We start from the raw sequence: 20,290 nt of genomic DNA, 5'->3' as shown, positions 1-20,290 counted from the left end.
GTTGGTCAGCTACTAAGGCTAAACTGCCTGTTAGTTCAATCAGCTGTGGCGTCTTGCTTGTGGGCCTTTGCATCTAAAAGGGTGGGGAGGCAAAACGGACTCTATAATGTGACCATGCTAAGTCCCTGACACATGGAAATTCCTTTCGCAGGGAGTTAGAGATAAGTCTTAAAATGAGGATGTTTTGTTCATTGATATGAATCCATTTTAAGTAGTATGTAGATTGTCAGTTAATAGTTATCAATAATTGATATCGGACCGAGAAGCAATTATTTGCAAAGACTAGGAAGGTGTCTAGGGCATGCATTAGCAACCCTCAGGTGCTTGCACATTATGGGATGTTTCTTGCTTTCACTTTTATCTGGAATGCTGTTTTCTTCTTTGCTCCTTTGAACTTGGATAACTCAATCTTTTGAGACTCAAAATTCAGGAGATGCTTCCAAGTCTTTCCTGACATGCCTATAAGAATGAGTTCGATGCCTCTACTCTGTTTCCCTGCAGCCCATTGTGCATACCCCTGATTGTGCTGAACACATTTACCTTGTACTTGTCGGGCACGGGTATGTTTAATTACTGCTTTCTCCTGGACTGGAAGATCACTGATGCTAGGGTTTGGTCTTCTTTATCTTTGTATACTTAACATTTACCTAGAAGTGCCTGCCACATTAAGGATGCTCTGGGCCAGGTACAGTGGCTCATTCCTGCAATCCCAGCACTTTGGGAGGCCGAGGTGGGAGGATCGCTGGAACCCAGGAGTTTGAGACCAGCCTGGCCAACGTAGTGAGAACTCATCTCTACAAAAAAATTAGCTGGGTATGGTGACATGTACCTGTAGTCCTAGCTATTTGGGAGGCTGAGGTGGGAGGACTGCTTGAGTACAGGAGGTCCAGGCAGCAGCGAGCCAAGACTGTACCACTGCACTCCAGCCTGGGTGACACAGTGAGACCCTGTCTTATAAAAAAAAAAAAAAAAAAAAAAGCCCTGCAATTTTTTTTTTCGTTTTCTTTCTTTGGACTGAGTTTTAAAATTCCCAGTGCCTGGTCAAAAGTGAAGGAATAAATTCTCTAAGATAAGTGGTACTCATTATTTTACTCTGATAAGTTAGAAGGGGATTTCTCTCCCTCCATACTTTTGAAACAGAATTTTGAGAACGAGAACTATTCTTACCTTCAGCATTTCAGCCAAAATCTGCCTGGATATTACATATTATTTTTTAGTGACACTTTGTAGAAGATGGGCTAACATTTTGCTGGATGAAATCTATAACTTCTGATATGATGATTTATGCTTTCATTTGGTTATTTTTGCTAGATGACTTTTCAAATCTCAGTTTATTTCTGCTAGATGGCTTTTCAAATCTTTGTGATTGAATTTCAGAAAGAGATCATGTGCTAATGATGATGATTGTTATTTTTTTTTTTTTTTTGAGACGGAGTCTCGCTCTGTCACCCGGGCTGGAGTGCTGTGGCCGGATCTCAGCTCACTGCAAGCTCCGCCTCCCGGGTTCACGCCATTCTCCTGCCTCAGCCTCCCGGGTAGCTGGGACTACAGGCGCTGCTACCTCGCCCGGCTAGTTTTTTGTAGTTTTTAGTAGAGACGGGGTTTCACCGTGTTAGCCAGGATGGTCTCGAACTCCTGACCTCGTGATCCGCCCGCCTCGGCCTCCCAAAGTGCTGGGATTACAGGCTTGAGCCACCGCGCCCGGCGATTGTTATTTTTTAATAGGGAGAGGAGTGATTCCGTTTTGAATACTGGTTGAACTCTTACATATTCCATGCATGGACATTTGTAGATTGCTTGGAAGTATAGATGCTCTTGGGATGCTGTTGGCACTGTTACCACTGAAAACATTTTTAGAAAATGTTGAGAAGCCAATTTTATTAGCTTTGCTTTAGATTGCAAATGTTTCTCTTTGGGTAGATTATCATCATCCTTTTTCCTAATTTGAAGAAGCTATAAAATATATGCTGAGGAGCAAAATGCTCTACATTTTGTAAACAAATCCTCATTTTATTTTGTAATTAGTTAAAAAAAAAAAAACTTACTTTTTTCCCATTTGGGGGAAATTACTTTTGAGTATACTCAGGGAGTTGTTAAATAATGCACTGTTAATGTTTTCAGTGACCATATTAACAGAAGGAGATGCCAGTTCTGAAGTAGGTGGCATTTCCAAGTGTTTATTTCCAATCTGGAGGAGTGACTAAAGCATAATTGACAGACATGACCTTTACTCGGAGAGGATTTCACCCACGCGGCACTTTAGCGTTCCCATGTACCTTGGAACCGATTATCACTCTCTGTATCCCCCATTTATATTGCATCTTTGCCTTCAGCCCATTTGTGTGCTATTGAGAGGAAATGCTGGATCTTTGTTAACCTTATTTGGAAATAGATGATCCAAGCTAGGGCCTCATTCAAAGGGGTTTTACTACTCCCCTACGCCCTTTCTTGTTTTACCAGTTTTAACATACTACTTGCAGGACTCTGAAGAACTGGCTTGGCTGTCTTAACTTTTTAATTTTCATCAAGCAGAATTATAGAGGAGAAGATAATATAACTGTCATCTTGCTTTGCATCAGGATGAGGGATTGCACAGGACATCAAAATTAGAACTGTCAACTATATTGAGTATAAAAAATAGCTCTCTAAAAGAAAATTGTGTTTATTAGCCCTCTGATGGAACTCAAATTATACCTTGATATCATTGTTTTGGACTGTATAGTAAATAACATTAATTTTCTGCCATCTTGTTGAAGTTTTGTTTTCTCCTTTATTTTCATGCTTACCTTTGAAATTTCTTAGGGGAAACAACAATAAACTGTAAGTAATCACATTAATTTCAAATTTAGTGTTCTTTTTCTTTTTTCTGTCTTAGGCATTCTTTTTCTATAGACCTCTCTTAAACAGATTGTAACCAACCTGTCTTGTTTTTGACATCTTTTTTGCTATTTTATTACATGAGGCAGCAAAGAAGATGAGATTTGTTTTTGAGATAATATTCTTTACTTCTTCCTCAGGCAAGTCTAGAGGTAGATTTGTGAATATCACTGTAGAGGCTACTGGGCCAGAGTTTATCTGGGATAGAAAGTCATTCTTTTATTGGGAATAGTTAACTACTTATCCTTCATTCCAAGTTATGCCTTATGTCTCATGGGTTTACAGTTAAAATAGTTTCTTGCAAATATAGCATCTATACAGGGAAATAATATAATTATTTAAAATTTATTACCAGTTCATATACTGTGATCAAAGGAAGTTTGGTTATGTTTTTAAATATCTCTATGTATCCGACTCCTAGTAATTAGAGGGAAGAGGCTGTTGTTGAGAACATTATTGTTAGAATGAATTTACAAGCTGGTGCAATAGACATGCCACCTAGCCTGAGGTCGGATGTTCAAGGATGAGGCAGTATTTGTAAGGATTAGAGGTTAGACAGAGTGAGGTAATATGGTTAGTCAGAAAAAAAGTTACACAAAATAAATTGAGGGTTTTCAGGGTAATAATTTTAACAATCCCAACAACAATACTTGTACTTTTTGAGAATATGAGGAGGAGTGGAAAGTAGGTTTTTAGTAACTAAAGAGTAAATATTTCTCCCTCTTTAAAAGATGAAGCTCATAAAAAGAGTTATTCTCTCATGATAGGTGCTAGAGCCCTTTCATATGGCACTGGGGATACCTACTTTTTAAAAACAAATGTTGCTCTCTACTGCTTAGGATTAGATTAGGCTGTGAGAGGCACACAACAATTTTAAACAAGTTAGAGGGCTGGGCGCGGTGCTCATGCCTATAATCCCAGCATTTTGGGAGGCCGAGGCAGGTGGATCACTTGAGCTCAGGAGTTCGAGATCAGCCTGGGAAACATGGCAAAACCCTGTCTCTACAAAAAATTAAAATATTAACTGGGCACAGTGGCATGAGCCTGTAATCCCAGCTAGTTGGGAGGCTCAGGTGGGAGGATCACTTGAGCCCAGAATGTTGAGGATATAGTGAGTCCAGATTGTACCACTGTACTCCGGCCTGGGCAACCAAGTGAGACCCTGTCTCAGGAAACAAAAAATTACAGGTTGATTTCTATTTCATATACGAAGTCTGGAAGAGGGGGGAATGGCAACTCCACAGTCATTTGCATCTTTGGGTTCTCTTATCTGTATGCTCTACTTCATGTGTCCACTGTTCTCATTGTGCCCTCACAATCCAAGATTGTCACTGGAGCTACATTAAGTCTCTGTTATAGCCTGGAAAAGAAGTGGGAAAGGCAGAAGAGCAAAAAGGGGCCCTTCTCAGAGTCGGTTCCCTTTAAGCATCTTTCAGTTATATCTCATTTTGAAGAACTTAGTCACAGGACAACACTTAACTCCAAGAAAAGCTGGTAAATCTTTTATTCCAGGTGGCATAAAATAGGACAGTAATCTTTCAATTGGGGAAAATAACTTTTCCAGCTTACTCAGAGTTGTTCAGTCATTCACTATTATGTTAAAAGGTACAATTTGGGGTAATTTCCAAAGGTAGATGGGAAGAATGATCTTGGATAAGGTAATGAGCGTTCTTAGTCTTGGGCTCTGAGGACACCAGGACATGGCCCTAGTTTGTTTTCAGTAGTGTGTTTCTTTCAAAATAAAACCAATAGTGTTACAGTCATGATAGTAATAACTTCATAATAGATGTGATCATGATCCCCAGTACGAAATCATCAGCTATTTGTTTTGAACAATAGCACCATTGAATGTTTGGAATTATTTGAAGGTTTAGATTGAGTTTAAGTGCTTCACGTAACAGATTGTCTTTTTAGTTTGATTTTCCATTGCTGTAATTTTTATTTTTAATATCCATGTATATAGCCTTTGGCTTTCCAGTCTTTTCTTTATCAAATTCCTTCAATCATACAGAGTTCAGTTTCTTGTGGATATTGTCTGAAGAGGCAAGAGCCTTTGGCAGAATGGGTCTGATGCGACTTGTTGGTCTTCCTCAAGGACTGCATCTTTGGAAGTCTTTTGGCTCCCACAGAAAGCCAGGGATCCTATATCTCTGCCTCCTTACCACAATGGATAAAACCATGATTGCTGAGATTTATGACATTATAAACTTTAGGGAGAAGCTTTAACTTGTCAACAATAAACCATAATAATAGTGTTCGACTGTATAAAGTTAGGGTTATTTTGACTACATACTAATTTAATGTGCTAAAAATATTTCTCTCAGTTGGGGAAAATAACTTTTTCTAAAGAAAGGAAAAGAAACCAGTAGTCATGTTTGGTATGCATGGTTTTGTGAGTGGGCATGTGTTTTAGGAATCTGAATTTGATTTTGGAGTTAGAAGTTGTGAATTCTAAGTTGAGTACTGCCATTGTATTCTGAGACCAAGGACCTCAATCTTCTGTCAAAATTTAGCCCATTCATAACTTTCAGCATTTAACTATGAGTGTTTCCTTTTTACAGAGATTTTTTTCTATCTATTATAAGGATTGTAGACATTTATGATCTAATAAGAATTGAACTGAAAAAGAAGTGCTTAAAAAGCTACTTATAGCAGCCAAATATTTATCATTAAAATGGGATATTAGAGCAAGATTTGAAAGAAATGAAATGAAACCATTACAGTAAGTTACACTCCTTAAATGATGCTCTTGTATTAGAGGTCAAAGTATCTGCCTTATAGTCCCAAGATAAAGCCATATGCCCCAGACTTTATTATCCCTATCTTATTTGAGTTAGCCTAGAAAACAGATGGAAGAAATTCAGCCACTTGCTCATAAAACAGATGTTGGAATATAGCAGATTTTCTTTAAAGAGGGAAACAAGAGCAAGGGGAATGAAGACAGTTCTTTGGTACAAACATTTTGTTGTAATCTCTTATTCTTATTTTAATCTTATAGAAAATGTCTGAATGTATCCAGATCTCATTTGCTGTTTGTAGAATTGGGATTTACACGGTAAGCAATGTATATTTTTGTGGTACCACATGTTGTGAAAAATAAGTGAAGACCCTAGTGTTGGAAATCATGTGGAGTGATGGCAATTACCCTCTACTGCTGATGGGGGTATAAATTTATACAACCACTTTGGAAAGTCATAAAGCTGAACATGAGCATATCTTGTGACTGAGCAATTCTACTCCTATGTATGTAGCTCAGAGAAATTGTTGTGTAATTACCAGAAGACCTGTGTAGGAAAGGTTCCTAGTAGAAATATTCATAAAAGCAAAATGTTAGATGTAATATGAATGTCCATCAATAATAGATTGGATTAAATAATTAGAGAGTCATGGATTACAATACAGCAGCAAAAATACATGAAAACATGATTGTATGAATTACAGCTTGTAATAACACACCGTGGATGTATCTCACAAACAATGTTGAATGTAAGAAACAAGTCACGGGAAAACACATGGAGTACAATTTCATTTCTATGAAGTTCAAATGCAGTAGAACTAAGCAATACATTGTTTTAGGGTTACATATGTTGATAAACTATAAATAAAAGCAAAAATTCAGATTATGATTACCTCTAGGGTGGTAGTTCTCAACAAGGGGTGACTTTGCCCTCCAGGGGGATATATGGAGACATTTTTGGTTGTCACAACTGGTGGTGATGGTGGTGGTATGCTACTGTCATCTTGTGGGTTGAGGCCAGGGGTGTTGCTAAGCATCCAAAATGTTCTGGTTAAGAATTATCTGCCCAAAATGTCAATAGTGTGAGGTTGAGTAACTGTTCTAAAGCAGTGGAGGGAAGAAAAAGTGCTTTAAAAGTTATAGTAGGCCAGGCCCGGTGGCTCATGCCTGTAATCCCAGCACTTTGGGAGGCCAAGGCAGGCAGATCACCTGAGGTGGAGAGTTTGAGACCAGCCTGGCCAACATGGTGAAACCCTGTCTCTACCAAAAATACAAAAATTAGCTGGGCGTGGTGGTGTGCACCTGTAATCCCAGCTACTTGGGAGGCTGAGGCAGGAGAATCGCTTGAACCCAAGAGGTGGAGGTTGCAGTGAGCCTAGATCGTACCACTGCACTCCAGCCTGGGTGACAAGAGCGAAATTCAGTCTAAAAAAAAAAGTTATAGTAATATTTTGGTTTTTAACTTGAATTGTGAGCACACAGTGTTTTTTTATGTTGTTCTTTATATATTTGCTTTATATACTTTTTATATGTAGATATTTACACTACAACAACAAAAATAAATGTTTTAAGATGTTTGGGGATTTAAAATTTTTTTTCTGCCTGCCTGTGTCAGTTGACCCAAATGCCTTGAGCTCATTTCTTAACTTGGGATTTTGGAGTGTATCTATGTAGATGAGCATGAAGGACTTTTCTAATCAGATTAAGTGATAAAATGTCTTGACATTTTCCCTTTAGAGGCCTAGGGAGGGGATTTGGAGACTGTAGATGGGAAATATAGTGATACTTACTTTTAAAGACCAAATTATTTTCTAAGTAAGGACTTAAAAATATTTACGTGAATAATCTTGTTTACTCATCTACTTTGTACAGAAGAACATGTATATGTGTGCACAAAATGCTTAAGGAATTTGTTTAAAATAAATGATGTAAAAATTCTGAGTAAAAGATAGGAGTGCAGCTTGTAAGTTCCTTGAGGGCAGGGAGTCTATCTTGTGTTTGTCTTTATAGCCTTTACAATACCTTGCACAACATCTGGCCCTTGGCAAATGCTCAATAGCTGTATGTCCAATTATATTAAGTTATAGGGAGAATAATTTTCTGTTTTGCCTTTGTTTGAATGTAAGAAAAAGCAGATTTTCTTATGTCTCCTATCACCTTTTGTTTTAGCTGTCTCAGATGAGTATTTGTCCCCGGTTAGATGAATAGGTTACTTGAAAGCTAAACACATTTTTTAGTTATTTTATGTGAAGTTAATTCCTGAGTCTATTTTCCCAGCTCCTCTAAGAAGCAGGTGCCAAGTTGGGATTTGCACCCAAGTTGGGGAATGTTCATGAAGTGGAAAGAGGGAGGAAACCACAAAAGGTAGAGAGAGCCTTTAGACCATGCTGTAGGTCTGACATCTGTGAAGGAAGAGTGGGAAGGAAGGAGGGATGGGGAAGAATTTTACAATGTCATGTATTCCTGAGAAGTCTTGGCTGGATGGATAGGGCTTCCCTAAGCAACGGTGCCTGTTGCTGGAGTTTCGCAACAACAGCAGTGATTCTAGTACCTCTGTACACTTGGATGCTGGCTGGCAGCCCAACAGAAACACAATGTCTGCATGAATACCATGGTAGACCTGATGCTGTGGCAGCAAGAGGCCGTCAGTTAGTTGTGCTTCTCTAGAAAGGGAGCTCTGACTGGCCTATTTCCATGGCTGCTGCAGTAAGCCAGCACAATAAGGTATTTCCATCTATAACTTGGTAATATTGGAACTGCTGATATCAGAAATTGTATGTATGCCTCTTTGAATACCTAGCACTGAGCCTGAGCCTGAGACCTCACAGGTGTTCAGTCTCTGTCCCTGCTTATTTAATGAAGAAAGGCTGGTCATGGATTCATTCCAAGGCAGATAAAAATCGGTCCTAAAAGGAGAGAGTGTGACGATCTTAATTGTGTCCCACACAAAATTCATATGTTGAAGCCCTGACTCCTAATGTGATGATGTTTGGGGATGGGGCCTTTGGGAGATAATTAGGTTTAGATGAGGTCATGAGGGTGGGGCCCTCCTGATGGGATTAGTGCTTTTATAAGAAGAGACACCAAAGGGCTTTCTTTCTCTCTCTCTCTGCCTGCCGTGTGAGGACATAGGAAGGTGGCCGTCTTTAAGCCAGGAGGGGAGCCCTTAACAGAAACTGACCAGGCTGGCACCCTGCTCTGGGACTTCTAGATTCTAGACCTGTGAGAAAATAAATTTTTGTTGTTTAAGCCACCCAGTCTAAGGTGTTTTGTTTTGGCAGATTAACACAGGGAGGAGAAAAAAAAATTCTTGTAAATTACAGCTAACATAAACCAGAAAACAAAAACAAAAACAAACTCTTATTAGCTCCTGTTGGAAATAAATGCTGAGTTATAAGTAAAACAAAAAGTAGAAGAGGAAACCTAAAAAGATTATGGGTTGGTTTATGGGATGAGAAATAGTGTTAGATTGTTGAGCTGAGTTGTTTTTCTAGGTGCTTTTAATGTTATTGCCAAATAGCAGCTAGTTAAATACTAAGAAGTTAAGGAGCAAAAAGCAATATATTTTACATATTAGGAATCCATATCTGAAGTGAACAAGACCAAATTGGAACATATATAGGACAGAGACACTGAAAGCTTCCTAGGTTAAGTGTGTGATATACAGGTGAATGTATGCTACCATTAAAAGGTTTAATAAAGATCATTACTCAGAGACAACAAAGGATATCCGGTGCATGCCGTCCACCTTTCCCACTGAGGTTTGGAGTAGACAGACCTTTCTCCAGACCCTGAAAAGCAGTGATGCTTATTTAAAGGGCCTTAACTCAAGAAGATGGGGCAGGAAAGTTAAGGTACAGGTAGAAAAACTTAGACATTATCGGTGGTGGAGATATGAAGGCTTCCAAAGCCCAGAACAAATTGAGACAGAGGGAAGCAGATAAAAAGCAACAAACAAACAAAACAATCTTTAAAACCAAGCATCTGCTCCAAGGAGATAACTCTCTACTTACAGCACAGGAGAGAGTGTTATTATCCTAATGTAATGTAGGGATGTATCACAAAGAAGTAATTTAGTTTCTGAAACAAAAGGAGTCCTGTTATATGGATCTGTTTTGGGTCTTAAGCAACATTCATTTGGTTCTGTTCAGGAGGAAGGAGGGGACGTAAATTCAGGCCAAGAGTTTATAGTACAATTGTGGTTCTATGATTTTATGAAATCCTGGCAATGAAAACAGGCCATGCTTAAGAATGTGATCTTGAAGTAAACCTTCTACAGTCAGGCATAGATGAGCTCCAGGCCAGAGAGACGCACAAGAGCATTGCTTTGGAATTCTCTCAGGAATGTCAGGGTAAGCATTTTCCAAAGGTGTTGCGCCGAGACTTCTCTGAGTTGGGAGCTGTAATACAACCATCATGGAGCCAGAAGCACAATGGTGGGCAATTAGCTGGTGCCGACAAGAAGCAGGTTAAGGGAGCAGTGATAATTTTTGCTTCTAGTGACCTTTCTGTGGGTCGTGGACCCTTTTGGCCAACATTGAATGGAGCAGATGAATGAAGCTAGGACCGGTGAATCTTGCCCTTCTCCAGGAATGGTACTGTTTGAAGCACACTAAAGTCACAGGGGTGACTGGTTTTCTGTACCCAACAGCTGCATGAACTAAAATTGAAGCAAGTGATGGAGGTTTGAACTAAATAATACCAGGAGAATATCCTGCATGGTTAGAGATTTTGGTTATCAATAAGAGCTTTAAAAACTCTTTGAATTCTTCTTTGGCCTTTGCAGAAATTATTGAATGTGTTTTACTAGCAGAGAAAGCATTCATCCTTCAAAACAGTAACAGTAAAAATGGCATTTAGTTTCATCTTGAGATGAAGAGTCATTTGCTAGTGGGTATAAATCATCCTTTTTATCTAGTTACCAGATTTGCTTGTACCTACTCATATTCAATTTCTGTGACTTCTTTTTTGCTGGGGGAGGGAGGCAGGGAGAGTTAACTGTGATTACAATAAAAAGGCAAAACAATTGTATGTTATTATTAGTATTACTACTGATAATGTTAGTAACAATATTATTAATAAGATTGTATATTATTAAAATTGCTTATTTTCATTTAGCTCTTTAGGTCTGGACAAATCCTACCCCCTAATTCAGTTGGGTTATTACAATATACAGTACTACATGTAAGGACACTGTATTAGTTTCCTATGGATGTTGTAACAAATTATCACAAACTTTGTGGCTTAAAACAACATAGATTCTCTTATAATTCTGGAGGTCAGAAGGCTGAAGTGGGTTTCACTGGGCTAAAATCAAGGTGTTGGCTGAGCTGTGTTCTTTCTGGACGTTCTCAGGAGGTATCCTTTTTTTGCCCCTTTGAGCTTCTAGCAGCTATCTGCATTCCTCAGCTCATGGCCCCTTCTGGCAATGGCATACTTCTAACTTTTGCTTCCATTATCACATCTCCTCTATGACTCTGACACTCATGTCTCCCTCTTTATAAGGACGCTTGTGATGAAGCTGGGCCTACATGAATAATCCAGAAGAATCTCCCATCTCATGATCCTTAATCATATCTGCGAAGTTCCTTTTGCCATGTAAAATAACATATTCACAGTTTCCCGGGATTAGGAAATGAACGTCTTGGGGTTGTGATGGTAATTGACTCTATGGGGGACATTATTCTGCCTACCATAAACATCAAAGAGGAAAGTATACTTTCCTCTTAGTACAATCTGTCTTAGTACGATCTGTACTTAGTACAGTACAGATCTGTACTTAGATCTGTACCTAGTACGATCTTAGGACTTAGTACAATCTGTCCTCTCCTAGAGAAAAAAGAAAACCAGCATAGCCTAGTTCTAATGCTGGGTGTAGAATGTTGTCATCATATGTAACACCAAGGTTAAAAATTTATCAGATAGATTGGAAGTCTTGCACTCTGCAAATACTGGTTCTAGCAACAAATTAAAGAGCAGATTTAATATATGACCATTTGGTGGGGAGTGGTATTAACAGTACCTGTTTATTATGCCCCTTGGAGATTCCAGCATAAGCATTTATTGTAAACTGTGTGGAATGCTGAGATGTCTGCAGTCATTATAAAGGAATGAAAAACTCTAAAACAAAGTGATCCACACCTTAATTACATAAATTCTGCATAATCATACATTTTAATGATTTGAGTGGAACTGAATTAAGATGTTGGCTTGGCTGTTTTTATAAAGACCAAAATAATAGTAGCTTAAGTAGAATAATTTTGTCATATAAAAATCCAAGCTGGCCTGGCATGATGGTGTGTGCCAGTAGTCTCAGCTACTCAGGAGGCTGAGCCCAGGAGTTCAAGTCCAGCCTGGGCAACATAGCAAGAACCTGTCTCTAAAAATAGTAATAAAATAATATAAAATTTTAAATTGAAACCAGTAGTCACTTTGGAATCTAGCTCTTTGCTTCATGAGTCAGGAGCTCAGGCTCTTTCTAGCTTGTTGTTCTTCCATTGCCTCAGTGGTTCTGCTCATGTGCAGGCTGCAGGTGGTTCACCACTCCTGTATGTTTGTTTATTCTGCGGGAAAGAGAAAGTGGAGACCAACTAATTCCCTTCTGTGGGCATGATCTGGAAATCACAGACATCACGTCCCCTCACATCCCAGTTGCCAGAACTTAAGGCACGTGATGATACACGACTACCAAAGAAGCTTGGAAAGGTGAACTCTAGTAAGCATCCAAGACTCTGGGGGTTCTACTGCTAAGGGGGCATATAGAATGGATATTGGGGACAGTCAGTCATCTTTTTCACAAGGGAATGAGCTAAGGCAGTTTGATCTGAGATTCAGCCAACAGACGGTGCAGTGTACCTCAAAGACAGTGTGTAGGCAGAGAGTCAGTGTTGCCTGTAGCCGTTGTCAGGCTCACACTGAATGAGCACATAGTGTGGCAGCAAGACTGGTTTTGTGTTGTGTGGCAAATCTAGCTTCTGGTTGGATTGATAATTGAGACTCTATGGGCCAAGATTGAATCTAGTGTTTTCTTTATATCAATATAGTATATGTATTTTTGCCCACAGGCACATGAACACACATAGTTAGAGTTGTTCCTGGCAGTTTTATTTCGGTGGGTATAGGTGAGGGGTTATATGTTTTATAACCTAGGAAATGAGAGTTTATAAAGGTCTTTTTTTTTTTTTTTTTGAAATGGAGTCTCGCTGTGTCACCCAGACTGGAGTGCAGTGGGGCAATCTGTGCTCACTGCAACCCCCGCCTCCTGGGTTCAAGCAGTTCTCTTGCCTCAGCCTCCGGAGTAGCTGGAATTACAGGTGTGCGCCACCATGCCTGGCTGATTTTTGTATCGTTAGTAGAGACGGGATTTCACCATGTTGGTCAGGCTAGTCTGGAACTCCTGACCTCGTGATCTACCCGCCTCGGTCTCCCAAAGTGCTGGGGATTACAGGCATGAGCCACCATGCCTGGCCTAAATGTTTTCTTTCTTACCTTTAGTAAGCAAAATAATGTTCTCAAGTAGAGTGAGAACATCTGGCTAACATACCACCTTTCTAGCAGGGGAATTTAGGATTTTAGGTTTAATGAACCTATTGAGAGCCACAAATATCCCTCCTAATTTCTTTTTTTACAGTAAAATAGTTACACTGTGAAATACATAAGATTGATAGGACTGCTGTATTTTTCTTTATCGTGTTTTGAAATTAGAGTCCAGGCAAGAACAAGATAAAATCTGTTTGGTTTAGGTATTTTATTCTGGGGAATGCAGAATGTATCCTTTTCTCTCAAGATCAGGACTTCTCTGCCACATGCCTTTGTTATTCCAGCACAAGTCCCCTTGGGTGGCCCTTCGGTTGAGTCTGACCCAGCATGAGCCCACTCTCTTTCTGCCCCTTAACCTGCTCATGCCCTGGGCTCCTTTTTCTCAGTGACTGGCACCACAGCCCATTCAGCTGCCAAGCCAGGAACTAGACTCAATCCATAGTACTCTCCTGCCTCATCATCCTAGCAGTCCCCAAGTTTGATCTCTCCTACCCTAGTTGCCACGCCTCTCTGTCATTACCTGGATTCCAATGCCAGCATTCTTTGCTTAGAAAGACCTAACGGCCTCCTTTGAACTCTAGAGCCTTTCATCAGCCAAAGTACATCTATTGCACTGTCTTAGAATTGCCTGGTCATTTTTCTCTAACTCACATCTCACTGTAAGCACTGTGAGGACAGTGACGACGTTAGCCAGTTTCTCTGTTCACCTCCCCCAGCATCTGGTGGCTCTTCACCATCATCACGGTCATGATCACCACTGACATTTACCGAGCACTTATTAAGGGTTAAGCTGTGTCTGTGCTAAGGCTTTTATAGACAAGCTCACTGAACTAGGTATAACCTTTTGAAGAAGGTACTGTAATATTATTATCCTCATTTTACTGAGAGGACATGGCATGGTTAGATGTCTTTTCCACCTGGTAGAGATAGGATTTTGAGGCAGAATTTGATACATTCTTAGCCACCACACACTGTTGTTATCTGGATAGTAGGTATTCCATATGAATTTATTGAATTTAATCTGGAATAACTTCTCAACATTTTTTGTCTTTTATTCCTTGACATTTTTGAAGAGGCCCAGGCCAGTTGTTTTGCAGAATTTCTTTCAGTTTAGATTTGTCTAATTGTTTCTTCATGATTAGGTTGAGATTAAACATTTTGGACAGGAATATTCCATAGGTGACATCATATACTTCTCAGCGCATCTCAGCAGGAGCACAGGATGCCAGTTTATCCCATCATTGATGTTGATTTTTTAAGTTCATAATTAACCGAAATTTCAGAGGCTGGTAATTTCTGGCTTTACCCCAAATTTATGGACTGTACCCTATTTAGAGCCTACTATATCTCTTATTTGTTCACTACACAGTCTATTTTTTATTGTATCTTTATAGCATGTTTAGAGTTTGGATATGGGACTATGTAAGTTTAGTATGGTTTGCTGAACTTTGGAATGTTTTTATAATCATAATATTTTGATCAAGATGGAACCTTAGAATTTTCCTCTCGTTTGGATTAGAATGTTAATTCTATACTAGGTAGTTCTTGTGGCTAGACTGTTGCACTTTTGAAGGCAGATTTAAGAGTTCCACTTCCACGTGGTCCAGCCAGCTTTCTTCTGTGTCACTCTGAGAGGTCTCCTTACTCTGCTAGCTGCCTTTACTTTCAGGGATTAATGGTACGAAATAGTGGCTATCGAATTGCAAGCATATTACCACAAGTGGAAAATAAGTTCTAATTATGTATTCTATATTAACTTCATGTAGGAAAAAATGATTTTTACCTTCCGACTGTAGATGTCCTAATGATAATTTAAAAAGGCACCACAGAAGAGGGAGTGGGAAATTGACTAGCTACATGAGGATCATCCTTTACAAAGGGCCATTGTGAGGTTTCTTTTGGTAATTATAAATTGTAGCTGTGTGTTTAGGTGGAGAGGCTTTTTTCTTGATAAGAAACATTTGGGGTTATTTAACTTAGGAACTTAAAATACTTTTAATTTTGCAATTTAAATGACATGGTGGCCCTTGATTTTCACCAAGAGTATATCTGACTGATGGAAATTTCCACCCTAGGAATTGTACATTTTTGTGTACTTTCTTTTCATGGATGGTTGACTTTGTTTTCTTGACAAACATTTAGTGTTTTATCCTCAGAACTAGTACTTTTTTTCTTGATAGGAAGAATAATGTGTTTTTGTCAATGATTAAAAATTATCCTAGAATGCAGTCACTGCCAAGGATGTGGTTTACTCATATCCATGGTTTGGGGACAAAATTATGTTTTAAACTTTAAGGCTGGGCACGCTGGCTCACACCTATAATCTCAGAACTTTGGGAAGCCAAGGCAGGAGGATTGCTTAAGGCCAAGAGTTTGAGACCAGCCTGGGGAACATAGCAAAACCTGGTTTTCAGAAAATTAACAACAACAACAACAACAACACAACAACAACAAAAGCCAGGAGTGGTGGCACACACCTATAGTCCTAGCTATTCAGGAAGCTGAGACAGAAGGATCTCTTGAGCCCAGGAGTTTGAGGCTGTGGCAAGTTATGATTACACCACTGCATTCCAGCCGGAGCAACAGAGAAAGGCCCTGTGTCTTAAAAAAAAAATTTAAATAAATAAATAAATAAATAATAAATAAATAAATGTTAAGCATAGCCAGTAGATTAATATTATATATGCAGAGGAGAATCTGCTTGACCCTGGTGATGATTTGGTCTTTGCTTTGTAGAACTTAAACTTATTTAAACAGTGACTTAACATATTGCATAAGGTGAATCTGAATGAGAGGCTTTATGCTTATTGTATAGTGTGTAGGATCAGTCTGCATCCTCTCTATTCTTTTGGGTTTAGCTAAGGTTCTGGCATGTAGTAAGCACTTCCTAGCTCTTTGTAGACTAAGTTGACGTATTAGAGTTCTCCAGAGAGAATCAAAAGGATGGTGAGTAGATTCTGTATCTATGAATTCAACCAACCACCATTGAAAATATTTGAAAACAAATTTGCATTCGTACCCAACATGTGTAGACATTTTTCCTTGTCATTCCCTAAACAATGTTTCCCAAACAGGGTAACTATTTACATAGCATTTGTATTGTATCAGGTACTCTAAGTTATCTAGAGATTATTTAAAGTATGTAGGAGGATGTGCACAGGTTATATGCAAATATGGTACCATTTTATATCTAGATTTGAGCATCTGTGGATTTTGATATCTGAAGGAGGTCTTGGAACCAATTCCCCATGGATACTGAGGGACAACTGTACCACTATTTAGATATATAAGAGGGGATTGATTAGGGGAATTAGCTTATGCGATTATAGAGTCTGAGAAGTTCCACAACAGGCCATCTGCAAGCTGGAGACGATGGGATGCTTGTAGTGTGGCTCAGTTCAAATCCCCAAGGCCTCAGAACCAGGAAAGCCAATGTTGTAACTTTCAGTCCAAGGCTGAAGGCCGGGCAAGCCAGGGAGCCACTGATGTAAACCTTGGAGTCCAAAGGCCTGGGACCCTGGAGTTCTGTTGTCCAAGGCAGGGGACAAGATAGAATGACACATTCACCTTTTCCTGTTTCTGTACTGTCTTCACCACCATCCACCAGATTGGATGGTGCCTGCCCACATTGAGGGTGGATCTTCCCCACCTAGTCCACTCAGACTCACATGCCAGTCTCCTCTGGAAACACCATCCCAGGCACATCGCAAAACAGTGCCTTACAGGTTGCTAGATATTCCTTAATCCAGTCTCGTTGGCATTTCAAATTAAGTATTACAGTGGGAATACAGTTCTTTGCAGTAGAGAGAACAGCAGGCCACAGGAGGCTCAGGCAGGTGGCTGTAGCACCCAACACAGACCTAACAGATTGTGTGCTTCCTTTAGAAGGGCCGTGAGGGTAGGGGATTTCTTGTTTTGTTCACTGCTGTATCTCCAGTGCCTAGATAAGTGTCTGGCATGTTGCAAGTGCTTAATACATGTTTGTGGAATGAATGCATGAATGAACAGAGCCCCAATTAGTGTGTCGAAACCAGGATACATGTGCCCCTGGGGATACATGGGCATTCTAAGTTATGGTAGGTAAGCAGTGATAGAAGTCTAAGAAAATCAGTGTTCATTTGTATGGATTCTACTTTATCACTATCCCTTTCACAGCTACTCTATTTTCAGTTAGGAGAGAAAGGCACTACTCTCTCATCCTAAATCTTGGTGCATTGGCCTTGGATATAAAAACCTCCAGGGCACAAGCCAAAGGAAAAACTCAAAATACGGTATTGGTGTTGAGAAAGTGAGTGACTCTAATATTACCAGATAACAAACCATTTTCAGTTCTTTGCTTTCGATAAAATAAAATATACTCAAATTGTCAGCTGATCTTTAAAAATATTGATAATTCATACGTAATTTTTTGTTACATAGCTAGGAAGAAGTGCAAGGAATTGAATGATTTCACAGTCGCTATACTTGTATTCCTATTTTATTTATGAGAGCAGGTTTCTTATATTTTATGTCTACATTAAAAAATATGAAAAATAGGAATAGAACTGATGCTGAACTATATCTCATCCTAGTGATAAATAATAATCTTAAGGCTGGGTGCTGTAGCTCACGCCTGTAATCCCAGCACTTTGGGAGACCAAAGCAGGTGGATCACGAGGTCAGGCGTTGGAGACCAGCCTGGCCAACATAGTAAAACCCCGTCTCTATTAAAAATACAAAAAATTAGCTGGGCATGGTGGTGGGCGCCTGTAATCCCAGCCACTCAGGAGGCTGAGGCAGGAGAATCGTTTGAACCTGGGAGGTGGAGGTTGCAGTGAGCCGAGATTGCACCACTGCACTCCAGCCCAGGTGACAGTGTGAGACTCCATCTCAAAATAAATTAAAAAAAAATCCTCTATGTTATGTAAATAAAAACATAACCTACTCATCTCATTAAGAGATGTATTACTGAAAAGTTTTACTTTTTATACTGTAATGGATTTATCAGCATTTATTGTATATCAATTGTGGACCAATAATAATTTTAGGAACTTAGTCCATAAGAGAAAATTTTAAAATATTTAAAACTTATGGTCACAGGAAATGTAAGTTGTAAGATTTCCATTATATACACAGTTCATTTGTGGGGGAGCATGATAGAGTGATCAGTAAAAGATTTACAAGCACCAGCACTTTGGGAGGCCGAGACGGGTGGATCATGAGGTCAGGAGATCGAGACCATCCTGGCTAACACGGTGAAACCCCGTCTCTACTAAAAAATACAAAAAACTAGCCGAGTGAGGTGGCGGGCGCCTGTAGTCCCAGCTACTCGGGAGGCTGAGGCAGGAGAATGGCGGAAACCCGGGAGGCGGAGCTTGCAGTGAGCTGAGATCCGGCCACGGCACTCCAGCCCGGGCGACAGAGCCAGACTCCGTCACAAAACAAAACAAAACAAAACAAAACAAAACAGAACAGAACAGAACAGAACAAAACACAGATTTACGGGCCGGCGCAGTGGCTCAAGCCTGTAATCCCAGCACTTTGGGAGGCCGAGACGGGCGAATCACGAGGTCAGGAGATCAAGACCACCCTAGCTAACCCGGTGAAACCCCGTCTCTACTGAAAAATACAAAAAACTAGCTGGGCGAGGTGGCGGGCGTCTGTAGTCCCAGCTACTCGGGAGGCTGAGGCAGGAGAATGGCATAAACCTGGGAGGCGGAGCTTGCAGTGAGCTGAGATCCGGCCACTGCACTCCAGCCTGGGCGACAGAGCGAGACTCCGTCTCAAAAAAAAAAAAAAAAGATTTACAAGCATAAAAATATGTGATTGAAGTTCTGCTGGGGTATGGAAAAGATGTGTGAATTCAAGAAAAAATTAAAAAAGGATATACGACTGAAGAGGAGCTTGTTTTTTTTTTTTTTTAAATAAGTAATGTTTTTCAAATCTCTGTGATACTTAGCTTTTTATCCATGTAAGGGAATGATTAACAGTTTTATTTATAAATCTGGATATTTATAACAGGTTGGAAATTATGTCCTTATGCAACTTGTCAAACTAGATGTCATCTTAAAAAGGGATAAGTGAGTATAAGTATATAGCTTCAGAATATTAGTGCAGAGGATGCTGAAACAATCAATTTCGAGGTGCACTGCTTTAAAACACAGCTCCAGCTAGGCGTGGTGGCTCATGCCTGTAATCCCAGCACTTTGGGAGGCTGAGGCGGGCAGATCACGAGGTCGGGAGATCGAGACCATCCTGGCTAACAGTGTGAAACCCCGTCTCTACTAAAAATACAAAAAATTAGCCGGGTGTGGTGGTGGGCGCCTGTAGTCCCCGCTACTCAGGAGGCTGAGGCAGGGGAATCGCTTGAACCCAGGAGGCAGAGGTTGCAGTGAGCTGAGATTGTGCCACTGCATTCCAGCCTGGGAGACAGAGCGAGACCCCATCTCAAAACAAACAAAAACAAAAACACAGTTCCATCCCCAGGGAGTGCTTCTATAGCTCTGTGTTGGGATCCAGGAATCCACCATTTAATAAATATTTAGATGATTCTGCTGCCTAAAATCTTTGGACACAGATACAGGGAATATATGGAAATTACTTTTTGCCTGAAAATAGAGCCAATTATTTTTTGCTTCTCACGTGTGTGTGCATTTTATTGTTAGTAATGTGATGGCAAGAAGCTTGCTTTTTTGGGTCATCTTCTATTGCTGCTGCTCGTTGTGTTTTAGTATCTCACATGGTTTTCCTGTAAGTTCATTTCATCTTCTAACTCTCCAAGATAAAAGCATTTTCCTGATGTCTTGAGACTATCACAATTTTGTTATTTTAAAGATGATTTGTTCTTTAGGATAATTGACTATATTTCTAAATACTGACATTTCAAATCCTTTTATGTTCTGTTTTCTTTTTGCTCAGTGAAGGTTATATGGTTTTCAGCCCCATGTATAAACCGAGATCTGAATATTGAATAACCAAACTTTTAGTTGAAGTAACAGGAACCCACTTAAACCACTAAATACAGATAGAGAATAGATTTTTCCAGTTTCTGGGATTTCTCATGAAATCCAAAAGCAAGGACATACCCATACTCAGGAAGACTTGGAACCAAAACCAGGAGGTCTTAGTGACATACTCTGGGATTTTTGTCTCTACTTT

The 20,290-nt window shown here is 39.7% G+C and overlaps 1 protein-coding gene and 1 long non-coding RNA gene across 2 annotated transcripts in view; both read left to right on the top strand.

Annotated features, from left to right (window-relative positions):
* LOC117065114 overlaps window positions 1–9,058 on the top strand; it is a 32,689-nt gene extending 23,631 nt beyond the window's left edge. The window contains exons 3-5 of the long non-coding RNA XR_004429823.1: window positions 2,803–2,820; window positions 5,876–5,932; window positions 7,892–9,058. This is a non-coding gene — a long non-coding RNA (uncharacterized LOC117065114). The remainder of the gene's footprint in view (window positions 1–2,802; window positions 2,821–5,875; window positions 5,933–7,891) is intronic.
* The window catches only part of ARL15 (ADP ribosylation factor like GTPase 15), a 455,769-nt gene that overhangs the window by 23,798 nt on the left and 411,681 nt on the right, over window positions 1–20,290 (top strand). The window lies entirely within an intron of this gene.

Source organism: Trachypithecus francoisi, unplaced genomic scaffold (assembly GCF_009764315.1).
Source record: "Trachypithecus francoisi isolate TF-2019V2 unplaced genomic scaffold, Tfra_2.0 Lachesis_group2, whole genome shotgun sequence".
NCBI lineage: Eukaryota > Metazoa > Chordata > Mammalia > Primates > Cercopithecidae > Trachypithecus > Trachypithecus francoisi.
Note: the sequence above shows the minus strand (reverse complement) of the source record. Positions and strands in the feature narration are given on the sequence as shown.